Consider the following 16,182-nt stretch of genomic DNA (forward strand, 5'->3'; position numbering starts at 1 on the left):
ATGAATCATTTGTGGCACTGTAAGTCAATGTTTACATGAAAAAAATCTCCTGAAAAGATGCAAACAAATCAAATTAAGACGCTTCGGTATATACTGTACTAGAATACAAAGTATAACTCAGAACCTCACCACAGAGGTTCATTACAGGGCTCTAATGTTGCTTAAAATGCCCTGAAAATTTCGTCGCAATATCTAAAAAAATAGTTTTTGAGATATCACTGTTTTCATGGAATAAAACTGCAAAATTGCGTCTGAAATTAAAGTAACGAGTTTCATTGATGTTCCGGTAGGATGGTCCCTCTCATGCCTCCAGAGTCTCCGAATATCCTTTTTTCCAGTTCCTCAATTGTTTTGGGGGTTTCTTGGCCAGTTTAGAGCTGTTACGGTTGGAGTGGTGGATACAGGTGCTGTCTAATTTATCACATCCGGCAACACTGTGGACTCCAAGAGCAATACCAAGTTCCTCAAGGACCAAAAGTAATAAATAAAAAAAAAGTCTTTATTTCTTCACAAGATAAAAAATACATATCTTATTTCACAATTGAGTATTTGAGTAAAAATGTTGTTCCATTTGCTTGTTATGATGCTGCCCCATCATTAAAATGTGCAACAGTCAAGAAAGTTGCTAATTCAACCACTGGTAAACCTGGATGCATTTTTTTGTAGCCCTTTGCCAAATGAGAGCATTGATGGGCTCATTTCTGTTTTGTGTCCCACCATACAAACATCTTTTGAGAAGATCTCTGTCACTCAGGGCTTCAAATGAAAGAAGATGGCTTTGGCCACAGCTGCTGGAAGAGGGCGCTCATGTGAATAATCTGTTGTTCTATTTGCTTGATCCCTCTGGAAACCACACCATGAGTGTTCTCCAGGCGGGGAGAGGTCATGATCAGGTCTGTCATCAGTAGTTTGGGTGTGATGCCATATGGCCATGACAGCATTGTGCATAGCACCAATATCGTGGGTGTTCTCCCTGATTGCTTTTCCATAGTAGACTTGCAAACTGTCAATTGTCTTGTCAGTCAGCCTTCCCCTGCCACCAATACCTTTGCCATCCTCAAGGCATGACTGTCCAGTTCTTCAGTGAGGGAAGCCTGAATCCAAGCCGCTTTTGAACATGCCCTACACATTCAAGTCTAGTGACTTCAATGTCACCATAGACAGCTTCATTTACAAGCAGGTTATGAGATTTGCTGTCCCCATCCCCGAGAAACTCAACATATCGCACAGAGAAATTTTCAATGGATCTCTGAAATATATGTCAAGCACTCCAGAGGCATCCATGGAACCAGACGAGCCAGTATAGTTCGCATGGCAAAATGCTTGATGGCTTTCCCACCACTCATCAAATTCAGGAGTTCCTTGTTTGTCTCTTCATCCCATGCATTCCCTACACTCTTTTGACATTATTTCAACATCAAGAGTTTTGCTAGTAAGCAGGGATATATGGCTGTGACAACACCATATGATGAAGAGAAGCCTCTCTTTCTTCATGTACCATCCCCTGAAACTCCAATCTCATACACACCATCACTGTCAGATTTGTAAAATCCTTTTGCCTCCTCTACTGCATTCATCATGCTCTGTTTGGCCACACGTTCAGCGGCATTTCAGATGGTATCCACATGGTCCCTGTATACGTTTTTCATTCATAGGTGACATGTTCATGACACCTGAAAATTTCACAAGGCCTTGGTGCCCCACGCCAATGTTCCTTGTGGCTAGCGCAATTCTTCTGTTCATTTCAAAGCCTTGCTTTTCTCAACTTTAGCCGAGGTGTAAAACTGCTTCACGAAAGAACACTTCCTAGCAGTGCACTTCAAAACAAGAGGGGAAGCAAATCCCATCTTAGCTCCTTTGTCTTCTTCCATTACAACATGGCTGTATTTACAAACTGGGCGCCAGAATGAACTAAACATGGTTGCAAGGACAGCAATGTCAATAAAGCGGAATCCTTCCACACTGTCTGGGTCATCTTCATTCACCACATCAGCAGATGTAGAGGATGAACAGCAAAGTTCTTCATGTTCAGCGGGTCCCTCGTGATCTGTCTGTTCGCTTTCGGACTCTTCACTCTTTTCTGTCGATTCCTCCACACTCACGTCCTCTGATTCGGCTCGTTTTGTTTTAATTACAAACTCATTTCCATTAAACTTTCAACTTTTCCTTCTGGTGCTTCTAAATCTCGGCATAATTCTTCAGTAATCTGTGATCTTTGCCGTTTTATCCCTTCTCACTCGTCTCTCCTCTGAAATTACTTTATTGATCCTGTAGCGTCTCCAGTTAGGCTAAAACTAGTCACCAAGCCCCTTTATTCTTTATTGCCGCTTGTATGCAATTTCCATTGAAATTGGAAGCAAAACAGTGAGTTTTGGACCCAAAACAACGCGTAAACAAAACTGAATTGACTGCTTGCAGAAAAAGCTGAATATCATGGTAAAACAGTGCGAAAATAGGAAAAATGTTTTCCTTGAAACTACAGTGATTGAATATTCTAAGACAAGTACTTCCAGAAAAACAAAAATTTGCCATTTTTCTGACTTCCAGCTGTTTGATGTGAATGCAGTACGATTGACGGTCAATGGTCAATAAATCCCTTACTTAGTCATAGATTTCACAGGTGAAAAGAGAATCTATGGGTACAATACGCTCCTCTCAGGCAGTGGTGATATTAACTGTGTTCATGATATTGACATTAACAGAGAAGGTTCGGGAAGGTGGATACGGCTTATTCTGCTTGGATACCACACCTGTGGGTAGTGGTCACCCAGACCACTTGATACCCAATGGCAGTGGTAATATCAATTTGTTTCTGAAATTTTGAACCTGATACCTGAGATTTTGAATTAAATCGTATCCGCAGAATTCCACAATCATTTGGAGGTAGACCATAATAGACACTTAGTATAGGATCCGTCTCAAGGTTCTTGAAGATGCATACGACTCAAGAATTTTGGCAAGCCTCAATACATGATCCTGTCCTAGCACCTGTTGTCAAAGGTGTATTTCCAAGTGACCAGTTACCAGTCCGTGACAAAACATTTTCAACTGTGCATGGCTGGTAATGTCGCTGACAAATTGGAACGCAGTTCAACGGGTATTTTGGGGCCTTTTGGAGATTTTTCGTCTTGGTATAGGGCAGTCATGTGTTACTTGCTCGGCTTGTTGCAATTCTACTGTGTCCTCTTGTTCTTGCTCTGCCTGTGAAGTATTCAAGCTTTCAATCTCAACAATCTCAGAAGCAAAGTCTGCAAGGTGGACTCCAGGCTCGCTTAATTTCTGCAGCTTCAGTAAACGTTCTTGTTCTTGCAGTTCTGCCCGTCGTTTTTGCCTTTTCTTCGACCTCTCCGCTCGAGCTTCTTGGACTTCATTTTGTTCCCTTCGCGTCACCGATTTGCCATGGCCTAAATTAAGATAAGGAACCCAGTTGATATTGTGTCGATCCCACAAAGGAGCTGCGGTTCCGGTATGAAAATGTGTATCACTAACCCTATTGTTATTTTAGATTTTCCCTGTGAGATCATCGCGGCTTATTGCTGAGATTGATCGTCGTCTTTGCTCAATGCTGAGTTTTTCAACTTCTAAGCCCTGATACGTCACAACTGCTGGAACTTGACACAAGGGATTCCCTTAGCTCCACCGCTATAGAGCACCCCACAATCTGGCACATTGGCATTATTGAGGAGGCAAAACTGGAAAAAATTGCGACTTAATACACATGTTGGTGACAAGCACCCGTCCACCATATTGGTATTTGGAACACCAACATGGCGTATCTTCTAGAAGTTCAATTATGTGATTGGACTGTGTATTAATTTTCATTTTAGTATTGTTCATTTGAAGTAATATTTTGGCTATTTGATCCATCTCGGAATCTCTCGTAATGCTTATTCTGGACAATAAGCTTTTCATGACATCTGTCAGAGTAGTTAGCCAGCAATCTTTTCAGTCTACTTCGGTGCAAAGGCGTGCAGACATTCCTTTTTCTGTCGCTTTAACTTTTTGACTAGTTCCTTATGAAGGGCATTTGAGAACAGTTGAGCCCACTGCATGTAGCATTTTTTTCTTGCAAGACTTTACCTGGCATGTCATGAAGACATTTACCTTATCAACAAATTTGAATTCTTGGATAACAATCACCTTCTCAGTAATTGAAAGAAGGTGTGGGTCTTTTACTTCAGTTGGTTGGAGGTCTCATTTTTGGAAGGTTGTTGTTGGTGTAGCACCCAGTAATGTCATTCCTGAGTACTTCTTCACACTAAGATTTTGGAAGCTGTGTTTCCTCTCTGTAGTTGGGTTACCAAGTTATCCCAGATTTGTAGTGAGAGAACCAGTGCAATCTTCAATCACACAGTCTTCTTTTACGTATCCTTTTTTGCCATTGCATTTAATGACTTCTTGTTTTGGATTTTGACCAAGTGTAAGGTGGCTTTGTCCATTGACCTTTCGATTTCTTGTCCGAGTTTGGATTTCATTCAGTGTTATATCTGTCACACTGGAGATTGTTTCTTTCGCCTCCCCTTGCTTTGTCTATGGAGCTTTGCACAGAAAGTTGACATCACTGGTGCTAGCTTGGACAATTGAGCTTGTTTGGTTGACAAAGATTTATCTTTTTTTTCATTAAGGAGGGATTTCACTTAAACGCCATTTTTCTGCCACTTGACATGGCTTTAATGGCAATATCTCGTTCGTTTCAAGCAATCCCAAAACGCTATCATCATCCCGTGAATCTGTGTTGTGGGGTGTTTTGTGAAGCAGACACCCTCGGAACGTGAAAAAAGTGTCTGTAACTGGGGCTGGCCGCTTACGAGAACCTAGAGGGGTAGGGGATAGATGGCTGCTTACGGGAGCTTGCCCAGCTAACAATAAATACGGTACTGTATTGGAAATACAAAAAAATCCTGCCGTATTAAATGACATTTTTGTTTTATTGCGCCCTATACTGTACAACCCTACGATATAATGACGATAACTGAACAGTATTACAGTGTATACTGCGGTACTAGGACTTTCCCTTAATGATTTTTAAAAACAACAAACTACAATTGCAACCAGCATCAACATAATAAACATTAACAGCGTCAACAAAAAGTAGTGATACAGTTTAAAATGTTTACGACCTGTGTGTCTTTCAGTCAGGCTTCAGTTTATATTAGTCTGTTTAGTTACGATAGGTAACTGCGTATGGAAGACTGCTTCAAAGATTTAAGTTACAAGTCCATCAAGGCATCTTTTATGCATGTGATGGTTTGCAACAGTTTTTTGTTTCCCTGACAGTCACAGAAAGCAAAAAACTGCTTTGAAAGCTCGTGCACGCCTTTTACTGAACTGACTTCTGAAGTCTTTAATTCTTCAGACTCCTCAATGGACTCTTCATCACTCGCTTCAGTCTCCTCTGATGCCCCGAAGATATTACGCATTTCCCCCTCCAGTTGGGCAGTGTTGTGTTGACTGGGGGTTCGGGTGTGTCAACCTCGACATCGGCGAAAGATACGTCTAGATCTGGAGAGATGTGAGACAAAAGCTCCTCAATTTCGAGCAACTCTACACCGGCGAATCGATCGTCGTCCATCTCCATTTCCTTGTCTAGATACATTCCAACATGCTTAAAGCACTTTGAGGTTACTTCTGATGGTACCTCCTCCCAAGCGCTCACCATCCATCTTATTGCCATCATTATGTTGTCCTAAACTAATTTGTTTTTTGACATCAGATCAATTTGTCAACCACATGCTGTGAAAAACCTAGGTGTACTTGAGAAAAGATAACTGTACTTAGATTGCATGAAATCATGGTTTTAGTGTCCAAGCAATGTACTAGAGTCATTCTCTTGGATGAGCTGAGGAATTTTGGGAGTAATTTATGTTATGGGCATAGTGCCAGTTTAAAGTTAACCAAGATTTTTCAGGTGAGATATTCCTATATAACTTGCTTAAAGTTCAACCTGTGGAGAAACTGTCTGCTTATCCAACTCAATTCCATGAGAGGATACAGCTTTGAAAATTTCAGATTAAGTGAACTAATACATCCTGAGATATTCTTTCTCAAAGGTGCAAAATGAGTGTTTTCGGAAATTCACATTTGAAGTTCCAAAAGAGCTTTTTTAAGTTGTCGCACAGAACCAAGTAATTGATAGTTCATTATTTGATAAAAACAAACACTGTAAGTTCAACAGCGGGAACTTAGAAGGCTCCAGATTCATATGTGGTGCCCTCTGCATCCCGTAAGGCCTCCTCTCTGCGAGTTCGCCTCAGTTGGTCTGCTTGACGATGCTTCTTTGCTTTCCTGCTGTCCTGATGGCCTGACTTCTGCAGTCGTTTTTTGTCTCTAGTGAGTGAAGCTCTTCTGGTAAATTTACCAGCTGGTATAGAAAGCCTCTGCATCACTTTTTTTCTGCTGGCAGCTCCACCATGAAAATGCAGAACAGCAGATGCCACTGCACAGTGGATGACCTTTACCTCATGGTGCTCATGCTTGGGACACCGAACCCAGACCAATGAATTGATAGAGTCATTTCTGTTCTGCCACGAACACATTTTTCCAGGAGCATGGTGTCATAAATGTGGGGCACCGCAATTCAAGAAAAATTTCAGGCAGGCAGTCATCATTTTTGTAAGTGGAGGTTCTAGAAGCTTGATCCTGTTGCCAATTACACTAAGACCTTTCACCAGGAGGACAAAACAGTACACTGCCAAATTAACCTCCTGGTCAGAAGGATTTCCTGTTGTCAGAGTATTCTATCTATAATATCCATAATACTTCTGAATTTGTTTAATTCTTTCATCAGAGAGATGGCCATGTCCTCCAATTGGCTTTCTACCTTCCAGTTTTCCCTTTGTTCTGGCCTTCAAGTTGAGGAGATGCTTTCCCATGCGTTTTTGAAGATGACTGACAGTCTAATTTTACAACTTTGCAATTGTCACCATAAGTCTCCTCAAATGCACTGAATGCTGTGTTTCACAAGTGACCGGTTCTGTAAAACTTTAACTCTTTCTGTGTCCATCGCAGGTGAACTGCCATGAAAGTTAATGTCACATTCACCTGATACAATGTGTTCGATTTGTTTTGTTGAAGTATCGACAGGCGTAACACGACTCCTGCTGGTGTCGCCCATGTTGTATACTTGACCTTCAGAGTTTGGCTCTTACGAGTATGTCTTTTAAAGATTTTCCTCTCTTGTAGGATATGATTGGTGGATCCTGATAAATTTATTACAGCAAAGGTTGATTCTCGATTAAATGCCATTTACTCATTGAAATGTTCTTTAGGTTTGGCACAGATGGGTGCATTTGCATTTTTGTTTTTGAGGAAGTGCCGACTTCCTGTCTGTAAATTGAACTCCTGCAAGGACTTTATTGACCAGAAGATCTGTGTAGCCTCGCACATGCAAACGTGATTTAAAATCTCTTATATTTTCTTCAAAAAGAGTTTTTGAAGAATCTTAAAAGTGTAAGAGCCTTGCCCTTGATAAAACCTTTCCTGACCCTTGGTGCATGGCATGCAGTTTGAATGCATTGTGGAGTCTTCATCACGGGCAACATTTGACTACAGAATTGAAGATTTTTGTTGGCTAGATCCCATCTGATCATTCGAGCAGATTAAAGAAATTATATATCTTCTGCATGCCTGATAATTAAAATAATTTCATGAATTTGAAAATCTAGATGTGTGTCTAGCAGTTACGTCAGCTTTATCTGGGTGAGGAGTGGGAGCAATATTGCGTGGGATGTGAGGTGCTATGAGAATGGCGGTTCCTTCCTCCGGATCTTGGTGCTTTCTTTGAATGATTGCATCCAGCATTGGCTTGAGATGGTCTCTTGTTGTCTTTTCCATAACTAGTTTTGCAATCCATTCTTTAGATCGTTTTGGGTAAACCACCTCGTAAAGAAGCTCTCCCTCACTTGTTCCTTTTGACGAATTTGCTTGTTCTCTCCCGGTATTCGTGTTGTGTGGTCTACAGCTGCTAACTAGGTTCTTGCTACCATGCGCTTGTAAGAAAGGTGCTGCCGTTTTGGAAGGATATTTTGTTTGGACGCTGTGGTACACCTCTAGTGTCCCAGTGTGACAACTCAACGTCAACGTTAGTTCTTGCTAGATTTCTAGGGATGGGTGGGTGGGCACATTCATGATACAAATCTGCGCTGTCCCAGTGATGAACATTGGCAGTGTGGTGGACAACTGATATCCGCTTCTCCCGTAGGAGTTCCTTGTTCCCCTTGCAAGAGTCAGCACACCACCAGAGGTGATTGGACACTGACTTGATCCGGGAGAAAGTTCACTGCAGTGCTTATTTTTTGCCTTCTCTATTAGTTTTTTTGTAATGCTTTTGGCCAAATGCCAAACATCAAACTGGTGGTTTACATCAGGGTAGTTTCTTTCATATCAGATCTTATGGATACATGTCTATCAGTTGTAACAACCTTTACATGAGCCCCTTAATGCTATCCATGCATCTTTTAAATCCCTCCCTTTCCTTAGCATTACTGCTGGTTACCTCGCTAACCGGAACAATTTGGAAGTCGACTTTTTTGTCACTGTTTTGGTCAATCATTGGGTATGTGCCATACTTGGCACTCTGCCCAGGGCTGTTGCATCAATCATTGAAAGCCACAATTTCTTTGTTTTTCAGATCAGCAAAAAGAGCATTTTGTTCCCCTTTCCAAACCTCATTAATCACAGGAAAGAAATACTTGTCTTGGATGTTGTAAAAGGTTTTGTCACTAAAAATGCTTTCTAAACCTGTGTTAATGCAGCTATTTTAGTGTTGGTGCTCCCACTTAAAAGAATTGAGGAAGACGGTAACAGGTTACCAGCAGCCATCCCCCTTATCATGGGTTGGCTTTGCCATAAGTGGGCGTGTCCATTGACATATTTCAATGTAACAAACAACAGAGTACCCTGAGTTTTTTTTGCATGGCAGCACCGCACTCAGGGTACCACTTAAAAAGTTCATGCAAGTCTTGTTTGAAAACAATAAATTTAACATCATCCTAGGGCTTTGCTTCTTTTGCATCGTCTGTATTGGACAGTGAATCATCTGATAGCACTACAACACATTTGGATGGTACAAAGGATGGATCCTTTCGAGGTGACAAAGTGTCAGTCTCGTCATGTTCAGAAGGTGAGTCTATATGCATTTCAATGGGAAAGTTTGAAACCTCATCAAATGTCTCATCAGTTTGGGTACTTTGGTCACACATGGTCACTTCAAAGCATGTCTTGTATGTTTGGACCATAGTTGTCTTCTTCCTAAGCTGCACCCCTCGTGAGATTACCTTAGATATCCAACACCATTGGTCTCCTTCGGCGGAGCGAGTGGAAATGACTGGGACTCTGTTGTGTCCATTTGTTGGAATATGTCTTTAGGACAATTAAGGGAATCGACTGCCATGCCAGGTTCGCTTGAGGTGCTTAAGTTTCATGCTAACAACCATAGGAACCATCGGATGAAACAGGTTCAGTGGAGGTACTAAAGTCTTTTGAAACAGGAGGTGAGAGGCGAGGGAGAGATCACTGACGCGAGATACTGTAAATCAAAAGAGAGGCTATTTAACCCCTGCCATTCCCAGTACTGAACACCATATTTTGGAGCGCATGTATATGCGCCCTTGGAATTCAAAAGGTTACAACCGCCTTTTTGGCCGCCTAGAGACTCTAGCAATTCCAGATGATTGGATCAAGAATATGCAGCTTGCTGTCTGACAAAGCTGTCAAGAACTCAAACCAGAATTCCTTCGGGGATCTGTCATAGAAATCCTTGGGCTCAAGTATTCCCTCTCATGGCAGCTAATAGCAAAACTGTGCTCTCCCTTTACGCACAAATAAGACTAAGAAAAATGGAACTCAAAGTAAGGATAAGTGGCCCTTAAATTGTTCCAGAACTTCATCTGTGTCTTCATTCCTGATATAATGAACAGCAAACAGTTCTGGTGCATTAATACAGTTTAATCTCATTTACTTTAGGTTTCGCAAAGGACTTTCATAGAATGTGCCCATCACCATCATTTACGACCACAGTGTTAATGTTGAGAGGTACTGAACGATTCAGGCAACCTTGTTCTGGTATAGGTCTGGTTTGCACTTCAATCTAGATATGCACTGTGTAGATCTTCTTCAACTAGACATTCCCTCAGATGAGTTATTACCATCAACACGATTGGAATTGAATTTGGAGATTGAATCTGATGCTAATCTTATTTGGAGAACCGGAGGTGCAGCATGTCGTGTAATCATTACGAGAATGGAGCTTATTGTGCCACGACTCACTTTCAATTCAGAAGGACAAACACTGTACATGAATCAATTTCTAAAGCCTCATAAATGGGCTTATTTGCGTGAAAATATTGAGAGAAGCAATTCATCAACACAAAGAAGTGGTAATTTTCAGATAACAAGTGATATTTCAAAGCCAAGGCATGTGTTTGTTTTCATTATCAACGATGCACATATTGATGCACAAACAGAAAATCCATTTTTGTACAACACATTCAACGTAGCAAATGATATGAAAATGTCAAATTGTCATTTGATTGTGGCAAATGGCAATGAATATCCTGATGTACATTACACCCCAGAAGCTGATTTGACTCGAGTTTACAGAGAGGTCCTCAAATTTTTGCATGCAAATAATGAATACAGTCAGGGGACTTTGCTGAATATCAATAACTTCAAAACACTATTTCCATTCGTGTATTTCGATTTAACAAAACAAAAAATGGATATCAAAGATGGTACCACAAAGCTGACATTTCATTATGAATTATCTGGTACAACAAATGCTGCATATTCAGTATATGCATTGACATTATATGAACAAGAAGCTGAGCTTATTCAGAAAGATGGCAAACTATTGTTTTGATAAATGGAAGAAATTAATTATAATAATTGTGATTGTTTTTGAATAGGATGATTGTCCAAAATTTTTTATGTAACGTTAGTTATATAAAAGATATGACAACTTATCATTCACATGGAGTAAAACTATCAATTGGGCAAAAAGATAAACTTGCCAGGGCTTTGAGAAACAATTCAGCAATAGCAATAAGATTATCAAATTCTGAATTAACTGGACCGGATTAGCTGATGTTAACCAAAACACAAATAGGCTGAAAAAGGCAATGCAAAACAAAACTGGAGCAGATATTAAAATAAGCAAAACACAGATACGAAAAGCTGTACAACAAGGAGGCAGTCTTTGGTCATCATTATTCAAAATTGGCACAAGATTGCTACCAATGGCAACGAAAGCAGTTGGACCATTGGCTACTGGAGCACTTCCTGGGCTTGCAAATGTGGGAGTCAATAAAATATTTGGTAGAGGACAAGTTGGTGGTTTCCTCATTCCTCAAAATAAAATTGATCAATTAATAAAATACAAAGATTGGCTCACTGAAGCACAAAAGAAGCAAATTGTCAATGCAATACATACTGGTGGACAGATTGTAATTAAACCAACTAAGGCACAATCAGGAGGTTTTTTGGGTACTTTACTGGCTTCAATTGGCATTCCAATGGTTTTGAATGCATTGATGGGTAAAGGCTTGCAGGTGGACAAAAGTAGATCCAAAAGATCGGTTCCAGTTTTTGTTCCAAGTAACACAACCAAAAAAGATGGTGGTGTGGTCCTGCCAGTTAATTAAAAGCCGTCTCCATTTTTCGGTAGATGGGACCAATATGGCAAAGGAAAAAAAAAGAGACCAAAAAAGGAAAAGATCTGTTGTTAGGCAAAAACAGTCCATTCAAGGGGATTCCATTAATCAGAGACATTCTGTAAAATTCATAAATAAACCACTCAGTAACTTTGATTTAATTGATTGGGTCAAAAAACTCAAAATAAAACACCTCAGAGGCATTTACAGCAGAGATAATTTACCACAAAAGATGAAAAAAGATGAAGTTGGTATCATTAACCTGGATTCACAGATTGGACCAGGTACACATTAGGTTGCTTATCGAAACGGAGACAAATATGCAGAATATTTTGATAGTTTTGGGTTAATTATGCCAAAAAAAATTATGCAATATATGTCAACAAGTGGCAAACGATTATTGTATTCAGGTGATGAAATCCAAGAAAGAGATTCAGTATTGTGTGGTTATTGGTGTTTGTATTATTTATTCGAGAGACAAAAGGGTACAAGTATATTGAAAACAATCCACAATGCACATTTTGACATGAACAATCAAAGTGTCAATCATGATTTTATAATGAACTATTTTCGAAAATTATCTAATCTACAGTATATGAAGAAATTTTGCAAATACTGTCAAGAACAAACTGATCATTTTGGAGATGATTGTTTGGAATGTTATTCATTATCCGAATCAGAAGATGATTCAAGTGACTACAGTGAGCCTGAGTCTGACAGAGAATTCATCAATGATGAAAGTGACTCCGGTTATGAGTCTGACTCTGATGATAATTAATCTAATATAGTGATATAAAATGGTCAAATCATATTGTGTTAAACAAAAGAAACAAACTGAATGTGTTGAGCCTTCGGGTTTCAAACAAGCTAAAAATGGCCGGCTCATGTTCTTCTGTACATGTGCTGAGTGTGGCATAACAAAGACAAAATTTGTCAAAAATCAGGGAAACTAAATAGCCCGCTGGTACAGATATGTTAATTCAACATGGAATTCCTTGGTTGGGAAAGAAAGCAGTTGAAATGGGTCGATATGATGGGTCTGAAGCACTTAGAAACCCCAAATTGCAGAAGAAAGCTATTGATTATCCTATTTCTAAAGCAACTCCTTTTGTTCCAAAGACTGGATCAGAGATGTTGGATAAATTATCAACCAAAATAAGACCAAAAAGAAGGTACAAAACTGACCGAAAAGAACTTGATGGTGGTAATTTGGATACAATTTTGGAACAACTTGGTACACCTGGTAAGGTTGCATCAAAGTCGATGGATGTTGCTGGAACATTAATTCCAAACAACAAAGGAAGTCTTTGATGGATACAAATCTGGAGACATTGCCAAAAGTGCATTCAGCACAGATGCTGGAATATATTCTAACAAATTTTGGACTGGAAAAGCTAGTTAAAAGACATTAGAAAAATACAAAGATTATCCATGTCAAAGCATGGTAAGGATTGGAAAAAAATATCACAATACGCCATCATGTGAGAGTTATCGTGCGATTGGTTGGCAAACACCAACTTGGGATGAATATGAGAAAGGAATAAAAGGAAGACCAATAAGTGGTGGTTCAATTGATAATACACAAAGCAATTGGCAAACTCCCAAAACCCAAAGCTGGTTGGTTACTTCCAGGGCACAAATACACTGGTCCATACAATGATTTGGAAAATTAAGTCAAATGGAATCCAACAACTGGACAAATATTGTAAATATATGATAAACCAACAGGCAAAAAAGATGCAATAGCCATGCAACATTATGTTGATTATTCAGTTTGCAAAGATGACAAAAAATGTAAAAACAAAGCCTATAAAAAGATGGTGAAAGCATTGGATAATGTGCCATATAATGAGCGTCAGTGGGGTCACTGGTTGGCTCGAAATATGATAAATACAAAACTGAAACTGGCTCTTGGGGTTCCAAAAAACAACAAAAGCTGTCGGGTAAAGAGGAAAACTGGCAGGAAAAATTAGCCAATGAGCTGCATAAACCCATAAGGCGTAACTTTACTCGGTGGCGTGTTATTGTAAATAATATTGATGAAATATGGGCTGCTGATCTTGTTGAAATGTAACAATTCAGTAGATGGAATAAAGGTAACAAGTATCTTCTCCTGGTTATAGATGTTTTCAGCAAATATGGCTGGATTGTCCCATTAAAAGATAAAAAAGGTGAAACTATAACTACAGCATTTCAAAGCATATTCAAAGAGGGTCGAAAACCAAAGTATCTGTGGACTGATAAAGGCTCAGAGTTCTACAACAAACATTTCAATGACTTGCTCAATAACATAACATAACACTGTATTCAACTGAAAATGAAGAAAGATCATCAGTGGTAGAGCGTTGGAATCGCACCATTAAAAATAAAATGTGGAAAAATTCACTGCTCAAGGCAATACAATGTACCTGGATATTTTGCCTGAAATATTGAAGGAGTATAATAACACTAAACACAGTTCAATAAAAATGACACCGACAGAGGCATCTAAGAAAAAGAATGAAGGAACTGTTTACTTCAATCTTTATGGCAATTTGAAGCAATTATCATCCAAACCAAAATTTAAAGTTGGTGACAAGATTCGAATATCAAAGTACAAAAGGAAAGTGTTCGATGAAGGATACACACCAAATTTCACAGAAGAGTTGTTCATTATGGATAAAATTCAATACACTAATCCAATCACATACAAACTGAAGGATCTGAACGATGAAGAAATAAAAGGAAGTTTTTATGAACCGGAATTATTGAAAGCTAAACAGGAGATATTCAGAATCGATAAAGTTATCAGGAGAGATTACAAGAAGAAACAACCTTTGGTAAAGTGGAAAGGATACAGTGATGAATTCGATTCTTGGATTCCATTGAAGGATTTACAAATAATGGTCAATAAGAATGGTTAATAAGATCTAAAAAATTGAATCAGATTGTGAAAAATTAGTTATATCTATTTAAAGATATGTTTCTATGTATAACTGATAAAGATGAAAAGAGGAAGAAAACCAAAATATAACACAGAAACTGAGCGCATTAATGCTTTTCAAAAAGCGAGAAATGATTGGATGACAAATACTTCTTGGGTTTGTGATGTATGCAATAAAGAATTCAAGATGTGGTCAAAGACAAACCATTTGCGGACCAAAACACACAAAAAAAAACCCCGATGAAGCCAACAAAACCCAAGATGAATACCATAATCGGACCCAGATGAACTGAATTTTTCATTTGGATCTTCTTTTTGATTTTTTCAATGTGGGCTTAAAGAGATAACACATAGAAATATTAAAATAAAATTCTCGAACACAAAAAACCCAAAAATGGAATCCATGTCTGGTTGGACTCCATCATTGCAAAATCCAGCACAATTGGAACGCAGTTTAAACAATATTATCTCAACTAAATATATAATGAACAAATCTTATCTTGAACAATTATCAAAATCAGAGCTCATTGAATTGCTGCTCCGAAAGAACAAACCAACACCTGCTCCACGAACCAAAAAGATGGTTGAGCGACCAATTCCTACACCACGCAAGAGTGTCAAACAGATGGTCCAGGAGTATGAAGACAACATCATTCCACCACCATTAGAGTTCAGAGATGATTACAAACCAACACCAGCGCCACGCACAAAACAACGAGATTGGACTCAACATCCGATTCCAGCGCCACGCACAAAATTTACTGAAACAACCAAAGCATTATCCGGTTATACAAAATCGTGTGAAGTTAGCATAAAAAATGATGAAGATCCATTGACTCAACTTCAAGGTACTCGATTAGCAATTGAATATAATTTGAAAAAGATTTTGCACGAAATGACTGGTCTCAAATTTGTGGAGACTTTGAAAATTACTTCTGAAAAACAAGGAGGAGACAAAATGATTGAAAAAAAATAGCTTATTTTAATAGTTCTGCACAAACAATTATCAATGAAACTGAAATTGCAGAATCTATTCAAATAACACTAAATCAAATTATTAACAAGATTCAACAATGGATTTCAGAAGGCTCAGCATGGTTAATTCAATCAGTTGACAGCCATTTTATCAATTTTGTAAAATACCAACCAATAAAAGGTTCTTCGTATATTCCATTACCTGAAGAGCTTCGAAACTCGTCTAAAGGCATTATTAACATGAAAAATTATGTTGATGAATGTTTTCGCTGGTGTCATATCAGATATCTAAATACACAAGAGAAAGATCCACAGCGAATCACAAAAACTGATAAAAAATATGTTTCCAATTTGGATTACACAGGCATTGATTTCCCAGTTTCTGTCACTAACTCTCTTTCTAACACTAACTCTCAACAGGCCGGCATATGTTGGAATGTGTATTCTTGATCTGAGTAAAACAAAGATGTACAACTTCCATTACAATTATATCAAGCGCCAATACGACGACAAGGCGAAACTCTTATTTACAGAGACCGACAGCCTGACATGAGATTGAAGCAGATGATGTTTATCTGGATTTTTGGAAAGATGAACATTTATGTGATATCAGTGATTATCCACAAGAAAGCATAT

General features: G+C 38.9%; 3 pseudogenes across 1 annotated transcript; all 3 read right to left on the reverse strand.

The window, feature by feature from the left end:
* Positions 1-5: 5 nt before the first annotated feature.
* Positions 6-1,284, reverse strand: LOC146455602 (uncharacterized; annotated as a pseudogene).
* Positions 1,285-2,830: 1,546 nt separating this feature from the next.
* LOC146455603 (uncharacterized) lies at positions 2,831-3,676 on the reverse strand (annotated as a pseudogene).
* Positions 3,677-5,925: 2,249 nt separating this feature from the next.
* LOC146455604 (uncharacterized) lies at positions 5,926-9,236 on the reverse strand (annotated as a pseudogene). Its single transcript, XR_014858976.1, has 2 exons — positions 6,021-9,236; positions 5,926-5,971 (listed from the first exon to the last, which is right to left on the reverse strand). The product of XR_014858976.1 is annotated as an uncharacterized LOC146455604 (transcript).
* Positions 9,237-16,182: the final 6,946 nt, after the last annotated feature.

Source organism: Pavona decussata, unplaced genomic scaffold (assembly GCF_977016875.1).
Source record: "Pavona decussata unplaced genomic scaffold, jaPavDecu1.1 SCAFFOLD_272, whole genome shotgun sequence".
NCBI lineage: Eukaryota > Metazoa > Cnidaria > Anthozoa > Scleractinia > Agariciidae > Pavona > Pavona decussata.